At 37.5% G+C, this 21,765-nt stretch overlaps 1 protein-coding gene and 1 pseudogene across 1 annotated transcript in view; both read right to left on the reverse strand.

The window, feature by feature from the left end:
• Window positions 1-21,765, reverse strand: part of CSTPP1 (centriolar satellite-associated tubulin polyglutamylase complex regulator 1) — a 182,717-nt gene that overhangs the window by 144,219 nt on the left and 16,733 nt on the right. The window lies entirely within an intron of this gene.
• LOC123858170 (U4 spliceosomal RNA) lies at window positions 4,823-4,945 on the reverse strand (annotated as a pseudogene).

Genomic DNA, 21,765 nt, shown 5'->3' on the forward strand with positions numbered 1-21,765 from the left:
TGCCCCTCCCCCACCTCTAAAAAAAATAGGTACTTCAAAAAAACATTCCTGAAGTCCTGGCAGTCTAGTGAAAGTTAAAAAGCAAGTAAGTTTATCTACCCAAGCTGTACTCAGGGGAGTTTTCATTTGACAATGGTAACCTAAGGTTTCACCACGTTTGCATGGGCCTAAAGTCCAGATGAATGACATGTTTACATTCTGCAACTTATTCTGTCAATATGAGTGCTTCCCAAAGCTAACAAGTATCAATGCACTGCAAACATTCTCTAGCCTCCCACCCCCCAAAAAGAGGTGAAAATAAAGTTAGTGCTTCAGAAACAGTTCACCCAATTGGAAAACTTTCTTCAAGAAATGGCCGGGGCGCCTGGGTGGCTCAGTCGTTAAGCGTCTGCCTTTGGCTCAGGTCATGATCCCAGGGTCCTGGGATCGAGCCCCGCATCGGGCTCCCTACTCCGCGGGAAGCCTGCTTCTCCCTCTCCTATTCCCCCTGCTTGTATTCCTTCTCTCACTGTGTTTCTCTCTGTCAAATAAATAAATAAAATCTTAAAAAAAAAAAAAAAAAAAAAAAGAAATGGCCAAAACTGAGAATGAAGAGATAACACATGCCAATTTCTGGCATTCATTGTTTTATACTTTAATATATATTAAATCGGGAAGAAAATGGCCAAACTCACATTAGAATCAGCGACACTGTCACCTCTGTATTCTCCTTCCCTTTTTCCACCCACTTATTCTGGTCTTACAAAAAGATTCCTTCCGGGGCACCTGGGTGGCTCAGTTGGGTAAGCGTCTGCCTTCCACTCAGGTCATGATCCTGGGGTCCTGGGATTGAGCCCTGTGTTGGGCTTCCTGCTCAGCAGGAAGTCTACTTCTCCCTCTCCCTCTGCTCCCTACCTCGCTCGTGTGCTCTTTCTCACTCTCTCTCTCAAATAAATAAAAATCTTAAAAAAAAAAAAGTTTCCTTCCTTGGACTAGATGGACTTTCTTTGACTTAGATCTACCTAAGGCTAGTACAGGATTGGAGTGTTTTGGATTTTGGTTTTGATTTGATGGTGGAAATGAAAGAGCTCCACTTAGTTGCAAATCCTGCTGCTTCTCCTCCCTGACTTCAGGGACTAAATGTCAATGTGAAGGCCCTTTAAGGGAGAAATATTTTCAGTGCAATTGGAATCAAAGTACTTTTGTCCTCCTGGGGGTGGGAAAGAGGAGAAATTTTCTGGAAAGCGACTTTGCACCAAAAAAAGGTTGGGGCATAGGGAGAGAAAGAAAGCAAGGAAGAAAAAAAAAGGACTATGTTTAACATTCATCTACCAATCTGATGTTTATAGAGTTTAATAGTATTACACATAATAATGGTAACAATTTGAAGCACCTGTGCAACTTAGTGAACAATATGCCAGATACTGTACTCGTTGTCTTAACATGCATTATTTTAGTCTTTGCCACAATCCTATGACACATACATATTTTGCGTACCTCCATTTACAAAGGGGAGAACGAGATTTATAGAATTAAAGTAGCTTGCTCAAGATCACACAGCCAAGCTAGTGAAAGGAAAAGCCAAGACTCAAACCAAGAACCCATGCTCCTAACACTATACCACACTGCCTCATCATTAACATTTTGTGTAATCAGTTTTCCAGTAAATATGATCTTTATTCTACATAGAGCACAAAGGCAGGGGCATATGTTGATAGTAAAATCATCTGAGAAATGTGGTCCATTTGTGTCTGTGTGAACGTGTGTGTGTGCGCGCACGCGCATGGGAACATCTTGTCCCCACCTGCATGGGTGTGTATGCCAATCAGCATTTTGTGTGAAGTTAGAATTTGTCATCGAATTTCAAAGTTTCTTATAAAGAACCACTCTACCACAAAGTATTCACCAGCCCCCATTCCTCGTTCACAATGTGAAAACAGAAAGCCCTGCTGCCCTTTTTATTTGTGGGTGAAGGCAAGCAGCTAAGAAGAGCCAGAAAAGGCAGGGAAAAGTTCCTCCCTGCAGAGAATTTCCCACAAGCCAAGTTCGAAGAGCTCTCTCTTAACCACTATTCTCTGGTGGTTTCCTTCACCTGCAGCTCTTATCAGTCCAATGTTCTCTCTGTGGGCACCACCCAACCCTGGAAAATCCTTGCAGTTTATCAAACTTCAATGAGACAGAAGTTCAAAGCTCTTGTCTGGCAATAAAACATGGAGAGTGTCATTTTATATTATTTTTTAAATGCAAAGGAATAGGCTTTAATTTATGTGAATGATTAAAGTATAAAAACAGCACACCTGCACCCCCGAGGGCAAAGATATCTGGGCACCTTAGCTGCCCTCCTTGGAAAAGAAAAAACGTGTCAGATTGCCTTTTCTTCTGCTGCTTTGCCGTGATTCTTACAACAAGCCCAGGGTTAACTTTTCTAACATGTACCAATAGGCTCTATTGTTCTGAAATCCACACGAAGGCCCAAGGTCCCTGTCTTGCTCAGATAGCATTGCTCTCTGAGATAAGCACTTATAATTTCAACATGCTACATTGAAAAATCGAAGTGAAGTATAAGTAACACGTATGATCGTTATATGAACCTCTCAAATAAAGGCAATGTGAATCAGAAACTTCTTGGTTCTGTGTAATGGCCTCCTGCTGATTGCTTAATCTCTGTATACCACAGTCACTCCTGCTATAAAATGGGTATGATACTAGGAATGATATGACTAATAATAAACTACTTCTTTGGAAAATATTTGGTATATACAAAAAGTAACACATCAATGATTATATTATTATTGCTACATACTGATTCTACAGATTAAAATGACACAGCAATTTTTTGCAATGGTTAAGAACATGGGCTCTGAATTCAGGTTGACCTGGATTTGATTTCTAGCTCTGGCACTTACTAACGGTGTAACTTTAAGCAAGTTACCTAATCTTTCTGCCGTTTTCTATAAAATTGGGGAATAGTACCTACCACCTAAGCTTGTAGTGGGAATTAAATAAAATAATTTATGTAATAATCTTGACATAGTGCTTGGCACAGAGTTAAGTATGCAATAAATATTAGCGATGATTTTTATTATTGTTGTTATTACTACAGTTATTATTATGTACCACCCCCCGACATTGCAAAACTCAGAAGACAGTAGGTTTTCTTTTTTTTTTAAAGATTTTATTTATTTATTTGAGACAGAGAGAATGAGAGACAGAGAGCATGAGAGGGAGGAGGGTCAGAGGGAGAAGCAGACTCCCTGCCGAGCAGGGAGCCCGATGCAGGACTCGATCCCGGGACTCCAGGATCATGACCTGAGCCGAAGGCAGTCGCTTAACCAACTGAGCCACCCAGGCGCCCCAGACAGTAGGTTTTCAACACTAATAAACCACCAAGCAACCAACTTACTATAGCCCCCCACTCCCTTATTTAAAGTTCTGCTCATCCAACCAAGGATATTTACAGATTATCTTCAAGGACTCCTGGGCTATATAAACCTTACACGTACAATAATATACATAAGCATATGCCCATTTCAGCTATAACCTTTAAACTTGTAGGAAACATTCACTTATTAACTGCTAATTACTCAGGAGGCTCTAATTTACATGGGGAAAGTCCAGAACTATTTCTTTTCAACTCTCTTCCCAAGCATAAATACCATCAAAGTATTAGCTTGTTTGTTTTGCAATCAAATAAAGGGTCCCGTTTGGAAATTATTGCTGGAGGGGCCTAGAATTTCCACCTACATTAATTAGACCATTCATTTTATTATTATTATTTAATACAGAGTCCCTATACTAGAATAAACAAGTCTCACTAGAAAAATATTCATATGAATTACTACGTGATATTAATAGACACATAGAAGAGCAACAGCACTGTAAGTGAAAAGCATAATATATACATATATTCAACTTTAAATCTCGCTTTTTCCTTCCTTGCCAGACTCCTTCTGAGACATATTTTAGTCTTTGAAGCCTCTTGAAATTCAGATCCTGGCTGGCACAAACGTTGAATTAAATTAAGGCTGTTCTCTGAGATAAGAAAAGTAACCCTGTTAACCAAACAACTTGACATGTAAACTGTTTAGAAGTTTCAAGTTCAAGATCATTTATAGGGCGCCTGGGTGGCTCAGTTGGTTGAGCGGCGACTGCCTTCGGCTCAGGTCATGATCCTGGAGTCCCGGGATCGAGTCCCGCATCGGGCTCCCTGCTGAGCAGGGAGTCTGCTTCTCCCTCTGACCCTCCCCCCTCTCATGTGTTCTCTCTCTCTCAAGTAAATAAATAAAATCTAAAAAAAAAAAAAGATCATTTATAAATCACTAACATGAATTGATTTGATTTGATCTTTTGAAGTACAAATAGATAGCTTACTGGTTTAAAAAGTTAATAGACCTCTAAAATTAATTATTTACATCCTCCATTTTTACTCGTATGTCCTGATCCAGGGAGATGGCATATTCTGGTGAAATATTTTATCACCCATAGAAGACCATCTTTGATCTTAGACCACACTAGGCCAATTTCCTCTGACCAAAGGAGATGGGAAATGAGGAAAACCAGCACATGTAATCCTTATACAACTCAATGAGGTAAGTAATAGACTTTTTTGAAGCTCAGAGAGGTTAAGGAATCTGCTAAAATCTTAATAAATGGCTGATCTAGGATTTAAACTTAGATTTTACTCCAGAGCCTATGTCCTTCCACTGTAACCTACAACCTCTCAAAAACAAAAACAAAAGCAAAACATAATAAGAAAAATCCAAAACCCTAAAATGTGTCCCATTTTATACTGTATTATCTAGAAATTTCTGGCTATCCATGTAAATACTAGAAAAGAAGCTTAAATTGGTAAATCAGGTTAAAAGTATTTATCTGATTTAAATTGCAAAAAAATGTTTATTTCTATTAGCAATAATCGTGCCTCGGATAAACCTCATTGGCTACGACACTGCCGCTGTGCAAAGCTAAAAAAATGTTTATTTCTAATTACACATGTACTTATTTTTAAAGATTCAAACAGTACAGAAAAAGTTAAAAACCAATCCCAGTTCCCATTGGTAACAGTTGTCAGTTTGGTATGCATACTTTAAAAAATATAGAAATATGTAATTTGTGAGCTTGGTTTAGTTTTGTTTTTAAATAAATGACATATACTTTTTTCTTAACCTTGCTTTTTTCACTCAACCATGTCTGGAGATCTTTTCTAAAACGATATGGAACCAACTTACCCTTGCAGTATTTCTCAATGGCAAATATTTCTCTATCGATAAATAGGCTGTTTCCATACTTTCATTATAGCAAACCTTGCTGTGTTGAACATTCTTATACATGTTTCCCTGTGCATATGTGGAAGAGTTTTTCTATGGAATTGGCATGCCATAGGACGCACACATCTTCATGGTTTTTTTTCCAGTTTTATTAAGAAATAATTGACAAACATCATCGTATAAGTTTAAGGCATACAGCATGACGGTTTGATTTACATATATTGTGAAATGATTATCACAATAGGTTCTGCTAACATTCACCATATAGATAAAATAAAAAAGAAAAGAAAGAAGAAAAAACATTTTTCTCCTTGTGATGAGAACTCTTAGGATTTACTCTCTTAATCACTTTCCCATGTATCATATAGCAGTGGTAACCACAGTCATTATGCTATAGGTTACCTTCCCAGTATTCATTTATCTTATAACTGGAAATCCGCACCCTGCCTCTCCAGCAGCTTCCTCTAATTTCCTCTCCCCCTCCGCCTCTGGCAACCACATGTCTGATCTTTTCTTCAGTGAGTTTGGGTTTTTGTTTGTTGTTTGTTTTTAGATGGCATATGTAAGTGAAATCAAACAGTATCTTTCTCTGACTTATTTCACTTAGCATAATGCCTTCAAGATCCATCCATGTAGTTACAGATGGTAGGATTTCCTCAATTTTTGTGGCTGAATAACATTCCATTATATATACACACCACAACTTCTTTATCCATTCATCCATCGATGGACACTTAGGTTGTTACCATGTTTTGACTATTGTAAATGATACTGCAGTGAACATTGGGGTGCAGAAATCTTTTAGATTAGTGTTTTCATTTCCTTTGGATATATTCCCAGAAGTGGAATTGCTGGATCATATGGTAGTTCTATTTTCAATTTTTTGAAGATCCTCCATACTGTCTTCCATAGTGGCTATACCAGTTTACAATCCCACCAGCAGTGCACAAGGGTTCCCTTTTTTCCATATCTTCATGTCTACTTAGATATACACAATTGCTTCACGAACGGTTATTCCAATTTACTCTTCCCAGCCGTAAGAATATCTGTTTTCACTATTCTTGGTCTAAGACTTTGTAATTTTGCCAATTTAACAGCTATAAAATAGCTTTTCACTGTTGTTTTAATTTTAGTCTTCTTAAGTACAAATAAAGTTAAGCATATTTTCATGTTTATTTGTATTTCTTCTGTGAATAATCTGCTAGTATCCTTTGCCCATTTTCCTCTCTGGTTCTTTTTTCTTCTCCTTGATTTGTAGGTTTTTTTCTAATTCTATATATTTTGCAAATATATATATCTACCTTATGGCTTTTCTCTTAATTTGTTTGTGGTATCTTTCATTGTACAGACATCTTAACTGTTGATACAGTCAAAAGTATTTTACTGTGGCTTTTGTGCTTTGTGTATAGTTCAGACAGGCCCTCTCCACTCCAAGTGTATAAACCTATTATCTTATATTTTTTTCTAGTATGATCTTTACTTTAAGTAATTGTGTCCTTTATCAAATCATGAATTCACAATTAACATAGTGAGCATAATATAAAAAGAAATTTAAAACTTAGAGAAAAATAAAGTAAAAGTGTTAACCCCAAATCAGGCCTCTTCAAACATTAACTAGCTCCAAATATAAAACAGCTGTGCGTCAAGTTTAACTTTGGGTGCCCAGAAAAAATTGTAAGTGAATCACACATTGCATATGAATATCCTGATAAACATCCTTGATATAAATGTAGGAAGCTTCCCTCCTTCAATAGCTCTTGATCATTACAGGGTTTGCTTATGGTAGTTAAACCTATAAATATAGGGACGCCTGGGTGGCTCAGTCGTTAAGCGTCTGCCTTCGGCTCAGGTCATGATCTCGGGGTCCTGGGGTTGAGTCCCACATCGGGCTCCTTGCTCAGTGAGGAGCCTGCTTCTCCCTCTCCCTCTGCTGCTCCCCCTGCTTGTGCTCTCTCTCTCTCTGACAAATAAATAAAAATCTTAAAAAAAAAAAACAACCTATAAATATAATAATAACAACAGCTAACATTTATTAAGCTCTCTGTGCAAGACAGCCTTCTAAGCATTTTACGGGCATTAATTCATTTAATTCTCACAACAGACTTATGAGATGGGTACTTTTCTTTTATCTCCATCCTACAGATGAAAAAAAAGGAAGACTCAGATATGTAATTTACCTAAATGTTAATGGTCTGGTGAGTAGCAGAGACAGGATTTGAATCCAGGCCTAGGTCAGGACTGCACTATATCACAGCCCTTAGAGAGCTATGCCATGGGGTGCCTGGGTGGCTCAGTCGGTTAAGTGTCTGCCTTCATCTCAGGTCATGATCCCGGGGTCCTGGGATCGAGCCCTGCATCTGGCTCCCTGCTCGGTGGGGGAGTCTGCCTCTCCCTCTCCCACTACCCCTTCCCCTGCTTGTGCTCTCTTTAGCTCTCAAATAAATAAATAAATAAATAAAATCTTAAAAAAAAAGCTATGCCACATGACATATGTCAAGTGGACATTTCTAAGGACAGAGTTACAAATTAAGGAAAGCTCTTTTACATTAATAGTTAATTATAAAACAGACGAAACTAATCCAATGCATTTGGGCATCCAAGCCACCACATTGCTGCTACACAGCTAGTCAAACTCAAATACTAAAAGACACGCTGAGGGCAAACAAAGCATTACACATATGTTAACATCACCTGTGGCAACCAGAAAACAAGAGGTCACTAAAGATCTTTATGCCAAGTGGAGGACGAAAAACTAAAGCCTACTTCCCTCCACCAGTGGGGATCTTGTACAAGTTTACAGCTGGACAAAGGTGTGTGCTTTGACATTCAAACATTTGCTAGTCAGCCATTCATCCTTCCTTCTTCCCTTCTTCCTCAAACTGGTGATTTTTGATATGTTGGGGATATCGATGAAGGCTAAGTACTTAAATCCTATTGCTTCAGTATTTCTAGTCTAAATCTCATAATATAAAATTAGTAGGTTGGAGGGGCGCCTGGATGGCTCAGTCAGTTGGGCATCTGCCTTCGGCTCAGGTCATGGTCCCGGGATGCTGGGATCGAGCCCCGCGTCGGGCTCTCTGCTCGGGGGGAGGCCTGCTCCTCCCTCTGCCTGCCTGTGTGCTCTCTCTCTCTCTGTGTCAAATAATAAATAAATAAAAATCTTAAAAAAAAAAAACAAAAAAAAGAATTAGTAGGTTGGAGTTTTGTAATTTCAAGTGCCAGAAGCTACAGAAAAAAAAAATTTTTTTAAGGAGGTTTTTACAGAGATCCAAACTTAAAGCACTCAGCTAGCTGACCATAACAAAATGTACTCCCTGAATGTCAGAGAAATCCGAAGTGGCACTGAAGTGTCCCACAGTTACAATCTATGCGACACATGAAGAGCCAAGTAATAACTGTCATTACAATAGCTTTGCAAAAATAGTCACTCATAGAGCAGCATTGTTATCAATTCAACTCCATAAACAGTCATAGAACTATTTTCCAGAAGGCACCACAGGTTAAATAAAACCCAAAAATTGACAAACATGGAGTAAATCAAGTGCCACTCCTAATGTCATGTCAGGTAGGGAAGTATTAAAGTTACAAGGCAAGGGGCGCCATCAGTTAAGCATCTGACTCCTGGTTTCACCTCAGGTTGTGATCTCAGGGTTGTGAGATCGAGCCCCATGTCAGGCTCCAAGCTCAGCACGGAGTCTGCTTGAGGTTCTCTCTCCTTTTCCCTCTGCCCCTCCTGCTCGTGCTCTCTCTCTCTAAAATAAATAAATAAATCTTAGAAGAAATTTAAGCTATAAGGCGAAAATTAATTGTGCTATATAGTCATCAAAAGTTGTAGCCTTTGGGGAAAACCATGCCTTTACAAATTATTAGCAATTATATTCGGTAATATGCAATTAACTATGAATATACAGATTAGTGGTATTAATACAACAAGGTGCTAATGCAGTACCTTATCAATTACTTGTCATTTTATATTCAAACCATTTCACAAAAATTAACAACTCATATAACACTAACAGGACCTCATTTAGTTTAATGGCAGAAAGATACAGAAGTGAGTTCTAATTTAAAGTAGCTGAAAACTCTCAGGCTTAGAATTCCTGATCCTCTCCCTTCTGTTTGATACTGCCTCTGTATGAAGGTGAGGATTCTCTTTCAACCATGAAGTCTCACTTGTCAAATTCCCACTCAGAACTATGTCTACACCCTGCTTATGGGATATGGCTGTAATAATGCCCAATAATCCCTTTGAGTGTCTATTTTTGTTATGAAAGTAAAGATGCTATGTAGTTATTTATAGATGCTCCAGAGGTCTAGGCCAAAGTGCACAAAAGTGATGGGGTGAATGACTGGAACAGCATAGGCTAGACTGGCCCTAATTTAGATTACACAGAAAACTCATGCTAACACTTACCATATCATCTAAATCACCAGTGTCAAACACCAAAATACCATATAAAAATATACTTTGGGATCTATTTTATCAAACCAACATAATTTTTGACTCCTCACTCACGGCTACATTGCAATGTCCAAGCCTACCTTTCCTGCCAGGCTCAAGTCAAATGCCACCTTCTTCACGAAGCTTTCCCTGATTCTCTCCTACCCAGAAGCAATCTTTCTTTTCCTGAACTCCCTAAACACCTATTTTAAATATCTCCAATGGCACTTTCTACCTTGATACAGAGTTATTTCTGTTATACATGTGTTATCTTCTTTGTTAGACTTCCGACTCCTTACAGACTGTTACCATGACATTTATCTTTTATCCCCTTTAACACTCAGGACCATTCGATGTCTTCCACATACCATTCAAATATTTACTGAATGAATACATAAACTGTATCACTATTTATACACTGTGGTGCTATTCTTTATTCAACTCAACCACTTCAGGATTGTGCCTCCCAGGTGGGAAACACTAAGTACCAAAACACATTCTGCTACAATATTAGGGTTCTTACAGGAAGCCACTTTTGTCCCGTTCTCAGCCCCTCTTTCTGTTGCCCTTTTACTGCTCCTTCCCTCTATTCCAATAAGAAAGCATTTGCTCCTTCCATTGTTACTAAGGGCCTCATTATGTTCAAGGTAAAGTGAAAAAATGCATTCGATGCAATTACCAGTTCCTCACAAATTTGGGGGCTACTTGTCATTTCAACATCCAAGACTTGAATAAAAGAAAGTCCAAATTCTTTTCACTCCTAAGAACTATTTTCTTTTTTCTTTTTAGACAAAATGGAAGCACACAGCACAGGAAGCAGTCCTCAGTAAGCCACCGTTCATAAACAGCTTTGCTGAAAGCGTAACAAAGGTTCTGTTGTGCTCTCGCATGGCAGGGCCCGTAAGCAGCAGGGGCAGATGAACTCTACGAAACAAAGGTTCTGTCTTCATGCAAATGTTTGCATTAATAAAAAATGAAGAAAAAGATATAGAAAATGCAGGCTAGCTGGACATAATAGGTCTCTAAACGGGAGGTTTTCACATTTTTCAGGCGGAGTCAGCAGGTCTTTTAAAAACTTTGTCATTCTGAACATTTCACAGACATCACAAGAAAGACATGCAAATAACAGAAGCAAATCAAAGGACATCCCGCTGCTCTGCTGGCGCCTCCCTCATCCATGCCTGGTTTGTCATTTTCTGCTAACCCTAGAGCTGGCTGCTGTTTTGTTGAGGAATGGAGTCCCTAGCTCATGTGGTAGTGCTCAGCCAGCTGGCCCCCGCCCTGATGACATTACAATGCAAGCCATGTACTACCGCTCAGGGCCACGTGCTGCCAGGCAACCAGTCCAACGTGGGTTTTTTACACACCCGCTGGCAAATCTGCATGGGAAAGAACCTCTAAACTGACCACTTAATAAGATATGATCTTCTGAAGTGTGAACATCACTGAGTAGTTCTCTGCAGACGGACTTACTGAGGACCAGATATACAAAATCTAAAACCTGTGAGGGGAGAGGTTTACCTACGATGCGCCAAGCACTGTTTTATGTGTTCAACCTGCCTTGTCTCATTTTATCCTCACAACCACCAGTTAGGGTAGATACTTATTAGCCCCATTTTACAGCTGAGGAAACTGAGCTTTACTGAAGTTATATACTTGCCCAAGGTCACACAGCTAATAATGGCAAGCCAAGACTCAAAGCTGCCTGATGGCAAATTCTGTTTCCTTCTATACATTTTTCTCACCCCTTACTTCTAGGTCTTGTGACTGACACCTAGCTGACTCTGAAAATATCACAATGACCATATTCACCCACTGCAAGGCCACTGAGGTGTACCTCTTTCTCCATTTTAATCATTAGGAGTCTTTATCATTCATTTTTAAGAGTGAATGGCTTTTTTTGTTAGGTTATGATAAGAATCTACTTAAAGCTGCAAATACTTTCTCACAGAAAAATGGATATAATTTAATATGTTGTGCATAATTTAGAGGATTTGAGACCCTCCTAAGGTTCATCTATAGCTCCCCTGAGAGTTTATGACCTACATGTTAAAAAAAACAAACAAACAAACCCAGAACCCACATCTTTCTTTCCAGGAGCACATGGTGGGCTTTCTTTCACAACTATGGCCCATCAAATCCCCTGACCCGAAAATTCCATTTCCTCCTCCATTTCCATTGAACACACTATTCCTCTTCAACAGGATTTGAAATCACTTAGGGCCTCCCACAGATTGTTCCACCGGCCTCTCTCGGTTGTACTAAACTTGGAACCAGTAGCCAATCACTTCATTACTATTCTCACCACTGCTCCTGAATTGCACAAGCTTAAGGAGTGGAAGGATTTTAAGATCATATCATTTAACTACCATCATTTTATAGATAAAGAAATTGAAGGGGCGCCTGGCTGTCTCACTGGGGCATCTGGCTGGCTCAGTTGGAAGAGCATGTGACTCGATCTTGGGGTTGTGAGTTTGAGCCCCACATGGGGTGTAGAGATTACTTAAATAAATAAAACTTAAAAAAAAAATTGAAATCTTTCCTCATTCTTTTCACTCTTGATTCAATGATGGAAAGTACCTGGGCTTCCTCAAATGCAGCTCTGAAGTTCTCCATATTTCCATCTATACCCACATTGCCAAAGTTTTTCTTTGTACAAAACAAGCAAAATAAGTCAGGGCAAAACTAAATTATTTTCAAATATATTTTCACACTCCCTGAACGGATCTAAACTTCTAAATAGAATAGCCAAATTATATTATTCAGGCTCCTTTTATTCTACTGATAGTCTATTCAGGTCTCTGGTGCCAAACATAATCCAGGAAAAATTATAAATAAATTTTTTCTTGAGCTATGATAAGTGATAATAGGTATTATAAAGAAAGTGTTACCTTTATTTAATATAATGGTTGGCTAGAAGATAATCTAAGTACTGATGATCAGACTAGTGAATTATGCTGAAACCTTAATTTGGAGACAACCAAAGGAGGCAAATTATTACATGCCTTTAAGATAAAGGCAGAACAAGAATGTATTTTAGAAAAAATAAAGAAAGAGGTCATTTCAGGGAAGAAAAGTGGCAAAGCTCAGCAGTACTGGAAACTTGGGAGAACCAAAACATAATCATATCCTATAGATTTAAAAGAGCTGGTTGAGGGGTGCCTGGCTGGCTCAGTCAGAAGAGCCTGGGACTCTCGATCTCAGGTTATGAGTTCAAGCCCCACACTGGGTGTAGAGATTACTTGAAAAATAAAATCTTTAAAAAAGAAAATAAAATAAAAGAGCTGGTTGAATAAAAGCAATTGTCTACAGAACACAGGAGAGGAAGAAAGGGGTAAATTGGGACAGGGTGGAAACAATTCCACTCAATGTATGCCTTATTATATATTTTTTGGACCTCTGAATGTGTTACCCAGTAAATGCATATGCATATATGTATACTATGTATATTGCACATTAAGCATGTATATATAAGCATATATTAATACTGTGTATGTGCACAGTTAAAAAGATTGCACGTTGAGAAAATGCAGATCCTTTTCTTTTTTTCTTCTTCTTTTTTTTTTATTAAGCAAACTCTACCCCCAACATTGGGCTTGAACTCATAACGCCAAGATCAAGAGTCACATGCCCCACTGACAGCCAGCAGGCACCCCAGAGGATTCTTTTCTTTTAATAATAGCTTTATTGAGATATAATTCACTTACCATAAAATCCATCCCTTTAACACATACAATTTAACAGTTTTTAGTATACTCAAAGAGTCGTGCAACCATCCCCATTACTTAATTTCTTCATTTCTTCAACCCTCCAAAACAAGTACCCATTAGTAGTCACTTCCTATGCCTTCTTCTCCCAGCCCCTGAAAACTATTCATCTCCTTTTTGTCTCTATTGTTCTGCCTAGTCTGGACATTTTCTATAAATGAAATCATAAAATATGGCCTCTTGTGACTGGCTTCTTTCACTTAGCATCATGTTTTTGAGGTTCATCTCAATACTTCATTCTTTTTCTTACCGAATACATTTCATTCTATGAATTTACCACCTTTTGTTTATCCATCCATCAGTTGTATTCACCTTTAGGCTATTACGAACAATGTCACTATGAATATTTGTGTATAGATTTTTGTGTGAACGTTTTCATTCTCGTGGGCATATATTTAAGAGTGGAAGTGCCGATCATATGGTAACTGTATGTTTTATTGTCAAACTGTTTTCAAAAGTGGCTGCATCATTCTATAATCCTACCAGACATGTATGAGGGTGTAATTTCTCCACATCCTTGCCAATACTTGTTATTGCCCATCTTTTTTATTTTAGCCATCTTAGGGAGTTTGAAGTGGTATCTAAGGGCTTTGGTTTGCATTTTTTTGGTGATTATTAATATTGGGCACTTTTCCATGTGATTATTAGCCATGTCTTCTCAGTCTTCTACTTAGAAAGGCCTATTCAAATTCTTTGCCTACTTTTTTTCTTTTTCTTAAGTATTTTTCTTTTTTTATATAGTTAACATACAGTGATACATTAGTTTCAGGTGTACAGTATGGTGATTCAACACTTCCATATATCATCCAGTGCCCCTTCAAAGTGCCCCATCACCTATTTAACCCATTCTTCCACCCCCCCTTTCCCCTCTGGTAACCATCAGTTTGATCTTTATAGTTAAGAGTCTGTTTCTTGATTTGTCTCTCTCTCTCTTTTTTTCCCTTTGTTTTGTTTCTTAAATTCCACATATAAGTGAAATCATGGTATTTGTCTTTCTCTGACTGACTTATTTTGGTTAGCATTATACTCTCTAGCTCCATCCACGTTGTTGCAAATGGCAAGATTTTATTCTTCTTCATGGCTGAATAATATTCCAGAGACAAGGCAGATTCTTGTGATACAGTAGTACTAATAAAGCATTTATACAATGGGACTTTGATTTCCTCAGAGATGAAAAAAAACTAAAGTAAAAGGAACTAAAGATATTTATAGATAAGAGACTTCCAAATTAAACCAGTATATCCCTTGCATTTTCGAAGGTTTTTTTCTTTCTCATTTTTCTTTTCTTTTTGGTTTACTTAATATTATATTTTTTCAAAATTTAATGTAGTACTTTGTTTTGACATTATAAATTTATTTATTTATTTATTTAAAGTAGGCTCCACACCCAATGTGGGTCCTGAACTCACAACCCTGAGACTAAGACTAAGAGTCTCATGCTCTACCGAATGAGCCAGCCAAGCACCCCTATAAATATTTCCTTATACAAACACTGCTGAACATAAAAATATGTCCCTAGAATTTTTAGTTTTCCTGGCCCAAATCACTGTGCTATCTCCCTACTGGAGATACATTCTCTTTGATTCCTTCCCTAATTCGTCCAATCTCTAGTGATCTCCTTTTTTTCCTGAACTCCTATTACTTATCACATAGCACTTGATCGCACACGGACTCAGCATGTCACACTTATTTCATCTGTTAGTGTCCTCAACTACATTACAATACAATTGAGGACATTCCTTTATTTTTTAATAATTATTTAATACCTAAGCATGGTCTTCATCCTTGAGGAGCTTACCATCTATTTGGAGAAGCAGACATACAAATTAACAATTATAATATAGTATAATAATTGTTATAAAGGAGGTATGTAAAAAGTATAAAGAGTAAGAGCGGCTTTGTTGCCTTGGAGAAAGAGTTTAAAAGAAGGAGGAACATTTAAGCTGAGAAAGGATGTGAAAGAATTTAGCACATGAACAAGCGGAGGGAGGATATTCAATAGAGACATAGCAGCACAGGCAGAAGGATGAAGGTATTTTTCATATTTGCATGGTGGATCTGAAAAGCTAAAAATAGTTCAGTTTTGCTAAAAGATAAGTCTAGACAGCATCATCATTATAAAGGGTCTTATAGGAAGCACACAGATTTTGGGAAACCATTGAAGGATTTTGAGCAAGAAAGTGACCATCAGACTACTACTTCTGAAAGTTAAGTACAGATACAAGACAATCAGCTGTTGAAAGAGTCTAGGCCAGAAATAATAAAGACCTGAATTAGGGAAGTAACAATGAGTATGACAGATCAAAACAAAAGAGGGATAACCAATAGAAGTTGATAATTGATTGGATATAAGAAAAGATGAGAGGGAATTTAGGATGGTTTCTGGGTTCCTTTCTTGGGCATTTGGGAATATGATGGCCCTATTCACTAAGAACTACAGGAGGAAGGGTCTGTATTATATCCCTTATAGGTCTTTTGCAGTATTAACCATAGTGCTGAGCACACACAGTCAATTTATTCTGTTGACCAACTGGCTGTATTGAAAAAAGACCACAGAGCCTTCTGCTTAATAATCTCAATTGGCCACTTTCCTAAAGTTGGTATCGAACACCATGCATTGGCACTAGAAAAGAAATTCTGGGCACAGGATCACTGGAGTGGACTAATTTATCCAGGAAATAAAATTAAATAGACAGTGCTTATGTGAATGTAAGGAGTGTATGTGTGTGTGCATGCACATGTTGGGGAGGAAAGGGGAGGGCAATTCATAATAGAAGACATCCATATATTTATATAATGCTGTGACGAAGACTGCTAGTTGCCAACCCCAGCAACCTTTTCCTCCTGAAACATATTCCAATTTTTACCTGGGCTCATGGCCTCTGGCACAAAGATCATATTTTCTCATCTTCTTTTGTAGCTAGACCTTAGTCATGTGACTAAGCTATAAAATATAAGCACAGTTTTGTGTGGGTCTTCTAGAAAGTTCTTAAATGGAACTGATTCAGCTGAAAGATGTCCCTCATTTATCTCAGAGGATAATAAAGAGTTCCTTCAGTCCCCATGGATCATAGGTAAAAGATGGAATCTCTGGATAAGATGTTGTAGCAAAAAGATGGAAGCCTGAGTTGCTGATTATACCTTGGAGCATGTCATACCAACCATGGACTGCCTATCTTCAGACTTCTTTTCCACAAAAAGAGAAATAATCTTCTAACTTGTTCAAACCATGTTATTTTAGGCTTTTTTCTGCTGTATCCAGACAAACCTACTGTTAACATAAAGCATCTATATATTTTCCCAAAAGTATAAATGTAGGGCTCAAACTAACATACCAATGAGAATGCTCGTTGGCCTATTCGTGGATATAGGTTAGTGCATGCTAAGATGATAGCATAGAACATTTCAGACACTATCCTAGCATTTGAAAAGATGTAATGCTTATTGAAGATCTCAGTGCTTTTATTATCATTGCTGTGAACAGGTAAGGTCTTAATGACTTTAAAAACTTGAACTGTAACATTTGTAATACCCCTGAAAGTTTACTAAATATTTTTACATACATTATCTCACTGAACCTTCCAACCAGCCTAGGAGGTAGATAAGGCTGGGATTATTATCACCATTTTACAAATGAGGAAATTGCCCAAGGTCACACAGCTTGTAAGTGATAGGGCAAAAATTTGAACTTTAATCTCATGAGTGTAAATATTTTCCACTGAATCACAGAATTAGGATAATTCTTAGAGAAATTTAGAAAGCTCAAAATGACCACAATTATCTCAAAAATAACTGATATAAACATGATTGCAAAATAGACCACAAATCAATGTCTTGGTACTTCACAGAACTTACATAAAGATGTCTTAAAATTAATTTTTCCACTTTTCAACTGAGTTAACATTCTGTTCAATTTTAGAACTGATGACAGCACCATTTCCTTCTGAGGTCCTATATTTTGCACTAGAGAGAAGAGTGAACAATGAGGGGCAGTGCATGAAGTAAGAGGTAGCAAAGGGGAAGAAGTGGTCTAATGACCACTTCTCTTTGGACAATGTAGGTCAGATCCTATCCAGTTCCACCTGATGGTGGTATAAGATGCTTCTACAGTTGCTTCCAGAAATCTCTCTTCAGAAAATTTATACGGCTCAAATAATCAGACTCATGGAGAAGTGAACTGACCTTAAGTCCAGCTCTTAAACTGAATTGATCCCAGTCCTGCTACAGAAAAGCACCCAGGCTCAACAGCCTAAGCAAGTGGGGGTCTCATTATATGAGACCTAGTTTCTTTTCTTTTTTTTTTTTAAGATTTATTTCTTTATTTGAGAGAGAGAGCACACACGAGTGGGTGGAAAGGCAGAGGGAGAGCATCTTCAAGCAGACTCCCTGCTGAGTGCAGAGACTGATGCAGGCTAGATCTCATGAACCAAGAGTTGGAAGCTTAACCGACTGAGCCACCCAGGTGCCCCAAGACCTAATTTCTAATCCTTGTGCTACCAATGACTCCTTGGGGCATTATGCAAGGTATTTAACCCTTCAACTTCATGTCTTCATTAGATTACCGGGGAGAAGGATACTTTACTTCCCAGAACTATCTGGAAGCCTGATTAAGCATAAGTAAACATTGTTTAGATAATGTTTAATATAAATGGATATGGAGAATGAAATTTCTGCTTTCTTTTCTATTTTTCTAAATTTTTACTCTGTCTTTCCAAAACAAAATGATCCAACAGAAAGCTTCATTAATGGATCTAGTTTAAGGAAAATGTTCAGCTGAGGAGAAGAATCTGAATGATACTAGAGGGAGAAGGAAAAGAAGTAAAAGAGACTACTTTCAGTTTCATTTTCTTGAGATTATAAAAGCATGGAGCTGATAGCAATCTTATTAGGTCATCTAGCTTAATCCTTTTTTAAATTAGAAGATCAATATGTTATTGCATTTTAAGTCAGTTCTTAGATACAGAATTCCTTTATCTCAAAATAGCAAGGATTTCCGTATCTCTGTGGTCCCTTCTCATTGGTGTATACACAGATTTGTATTGGGGTTCTACTTTACCAAAATATTTCATTTCATATGCTTTTTCACATATATATAAAGTCTTCTTGGGAATTATTTAGTGATATAATATTCCACTCTATTAATCTACTTCAGTTTGCTTCTGAATTATTTCCAGTTTTTTCTTAAAGATAATGTGGCTATAAACATTTTTATACAAACAACTTCTTTTCTTTTTGAGTTACTTCCTTAGGATATATTCCCAGAAGTAGGACTTTAGGATCAAAAGACAGGCTCATTTTTATAGCTTTTGTTATGTATTACCAAATTGCTCTCCAGAAAGACTGTGCCACCTTCAAGAAATAGAGACCAATTTCTTCGCAGACATCTCACTATAAAGCTTTAATTTTAAACTAACTCAAAAGGGTCTTAATTTGCAAAGTTTAAATTATTGGTGAACCTGAATATTTAGTTATCTTTCCTCTTATACAGACTTCTAAATTTAATTGTAAAAGCAACACATGAATGTAATAGAATACAGAATGGTATAAACATAAGGCTTCCTTACTTGTAAGCACTCTCTTAATTCAATTTCCCAGAGTATTCACTGTTAACAGATTGTTATACATCCTTCCAGAACTTTTTCTATGTGTGATCATACATATATTTGCAAATGTTCCTAACGTGTTACAGAAATGTAATCACACTGTACTCTGTAACTTATTTTTTCACTTAAAATTTTATGTACATCTTTCCCTGTTAATGAATGTAACTCATTTTTTTAATGGCTGCATAGGGATATCTATTATAGAATACTTATTATATCTATTAATTTCTTTTTTTTTAAAGATTTTATTTATTTATTTGAGAGAGAGAATGAGAGAGACAGAGAGCACATGAGAGGGGGGAGGACCAGAGGGAGAAGCAGGCTCCCTGCCGAGCAGGGAGCCCGATGCGGGACTCGATCCTGGGACTCCAGGATCATAACCTGAGCCAAAGGCAGTCACTTAACCAACTGAGCCACCCAGGCGCCCTATCTATTAATTTCTTAACCATTGTCTTATTTTTTTTTTTTTTTTTTTTTTTTTTATTTATTTGAGACAGAGAGAACGAGAGAGAGAGCACATGAGAGGGGGGAGGGTCAGAGGGAGAAGCAGGTTCCTTGCTGAGCAGGGAGCCCGATGCGGGACTCGATCCAGGAACTCCAGGATCATGACCTGAGCCGAAGGCAGTTGCTTAACCAACTGAGCCACCCAGGCGCCCAACCATTGTCTTATTGATGGGCCTGCAGATTGACTCTAATTTTCCACTTTTACAAAGAATAGTGCACATGAACAAACTCTTAAATAATTTCCTTTGGCCACTTGTCCTGAAGGGACTTAGTTACTATAATACAAATTTGTACCATTTATTTCCTTTACGTGTCATATATTAACTTTTAGTTATCATATTCATCGTGATTTTCCCTATCTTGTTACTTCCCTTTTATCTTTGCTATTTATCCTATGCAAATTTAAAAAACAAATTCTATATACACGTCCATCTGCTCTCAAATATCTACTACTGGTTTATGTCATAAAATTATCTCAGGGGTAAATATACTTGATTATTTTCTCCTGGATATAAAAGTATTTTAACATCTTAATTCAACTAGAATTCATTGTACCCATAAGGTAGGAGGTGTGAATCTAAATTTATTCCTTCCACAGTCCTTCCAATTATCATGTAATAAATTTTTCACATTATCAGCTATACTTAGTTTGTCACAAATTACATAGATATGTACTTTGGCATCTATTTTTGAGATATATATAAAATCATACAGTATGCAGTCTCTTGCGCCTGGCTTCTTTCATTCAATACTATGTTTGTGAGGTTCATCCATAGAGCTGTGAGTAGTTGTTCATTAATTCTCGTTGCAGCATAATAGATCACTGTTGCATATACCACAATTTATTTATTAATTTTCTTATTGACAGCATTTTTTAAGTTTCCAGTTTGGGCCTAATATGAATGGTGTCACTATGAGTGTTCCTGTATAAGCGTTTAGTAAACATATGCCTGCATTCAGCTGGTTCTGTGCCTGGGAGTAAATGAATAAGTCATAGGATATGCTCAGTTTTAGTACAGACTGCCAAACAGTTTTCCAAAATATACCCATTTACACTCACACAAGCATAAGAAAAAACTTTGACCATTTATAATTTGTGGCCCTATATTCATCTTTTAAAAAAAATGTTCAGGTCTTAATATCTAATGCTATAAAAAGTAACAGTAGTTTGGTGTGCCTGGCTGGCTCAATCAGTAGAGCATGCAACTCCTGATCTCCATGTTGGGCCCCACATTGGGCATAGAGCTTACTAAACAAACAAATAAATAAATAAATAAATAACAGTGGTTCTAGGAGACATCTTTGTTTTGTTCTTGTTTTTAAGAAATAGAAACCTAATTTTCTCATAGTTTTATTTTATTTATTTATTTTTTAAAAGATTTTATTTATTTATTTGAGAGAGAGAGCACAAGCAGGGGCACAGGAGAGGGAGAAGCAGGCACCAGGCTGAGCAGGGAGCCTGATGTGGGGCTCAATCCCAGGACCCTGAGATCATGACCTGAGCCGAAGGCAGATGCTTAACCAACTGAGCCACCCAGGTGCCTCTTTTTTCATAGTTTTAAATAAATACTTAATAAAGGTTAGAAATACTCTATTTTTAGTTCTTTGGGAGTTTATCAAGGTTAGAAACTTCAACAAATTAGATAATTAACTTTGAGTCTTAATATCCATTAATACCCTCTTAAGAGTATATCCAGTTATTACATTTAATAAATATTTTAGAAATTAGACTAGTATTGCATTTCTGGGGTAGACATATGTCACACTATTTGCTAGAAATTTATTAAGGATCTTTCACACTTTTGTTTATATCTTAAGATAGTTTATGCTAAGTGAAATAAGTCAAGCAGAGAAGTCAATTATCATATGGTTTCACTTATTTGTGGAACATAAGGAATAGCATGGAGGACATTAGGAGAAAGAAGGGAAAAATGGGGAGAAATTGGAGGGAGAGATGAACCATGAAAGACTATGGACTCTGAGAAACAAACAGGGTTTTAGAGGGGAGGGAGGAGGGGGGATTGGTTAGCCCAGTGATGGGTATTAAGGAGGGCACGTACTGCATGGAGCACTGGGTGTTATACGAAAACAATGGATTGTGGATCACCACATCAAAAGCCAATGATGTTAATTTTAGCCATTCTGACTGGTGTGAGGTGGTATCTCATTGAGGTTTTGATTTGGATTTCCCTGATGCCGAGCGA

The sequence above is a fragment of the Mirounga angustirostris genome, unplaced genomic scaffold (assembly GCF_029215605.1).
Source record: "Mirounga angustirostris isolate CCGP_5_RB_7025 unplaced genomic scaffold, mMirAng1.0.hap1 SCAF_13, whole genome shotgun sequence".
NCBI classification, from domain to species: domain Eukaryota; kingdom Metazoa; phylum Chordata; class Mammalia; order Carnivora; family Phocidae; genus Mirounga; species Mirounga angustirostris.